We start from the raw sequence: 918 nt of genomic DNA on the forward strand, positions 1-918 counted from the left end.
AGCCAATGTTCATGTTGCCCATCCCTATCTACTCTTTGTGTGGAGGGAGTGGGAATAATTCTTGCAGCAAGGATTTGTTTCCTCTTTTGAGCTACTGCATTTATAGGTGTAGGTCAAGTTTATCAAATTGTATCAGGTGACACTTTTTTCCCTCTTCTTTCTTCTTCCGGTTGAGTTCTGTTCATCCAGTCATTGAAGCCATGTCAAGTGGGTATCATCTGCAAGTGTGGGTGTTCTAGTATTTGTCTGCCCTCCTATTATCAGCTGGACACTTCGCTCTCCACTCTAGTCCTCTGTGGCTGTGTCATTGAGTCTGAGCCTATGAGTCCCCAGGTCTTGCCATGCTGCTGGCCGACCAGGTCTCCACCTGGGTTCACAGGAGTCTGCTGAATGATGTAGGGCTTAGCTCTTCATTGATGCTCTTCCCTCACTTCCCCTTATGGGTGACATGTGTGTTTGCCAATCAGACAACTACTCATTTTTAAATTCTGATTATTATTCCCTTATATGGGTATACTTGGTTTATTTACTCATGTGCTAATGACATTTGGGTTGTTTTTAGTTTGTGACTATTACAAATAAAGCTGCTATGAATATTCATGTGCAAGTCTTTACATGGACACAGATATCTTTTCTCCTGGGAAAATATGCAGGAGCATATAGGGGAGTGGGGCTTCAAAAGTTCATGGAAAAGCTTCATTATCTTTTAAAAATTTTTTAAATACTTTGTGAATTGAATGAAGATATATAGAGAAGATAGTTTTACATTCAGCAATCTAAAACATATTCAACAATGTAAAGCAATTAAAAACATAGGAAAGTTGACAAGAGATCTGCTACAAAGTGTATATACGTTCATGAAAAAATTAATTTTCTTCTTAATCTTTTGTTTTTTTTAAAAATCTTTCTTCTGACAAA

Source organism: Chrysochloris asiatica, unplaced genomic scaffold (genome assembly GCF_000296735.1).
Source record: "Chrysochloris asiatica unplaced genomic scaffold, ChrAsi1.0 scaffold00328, whole genome shotgun sequence".
Taxonomy (NCBI): domain Eukaryota; kingdom Metazoa; phylum Chordata; class Mammalia; order Afrosoricida; family Chrysochloridae; genus Chrysochloris; species Chrysochloris asiatica.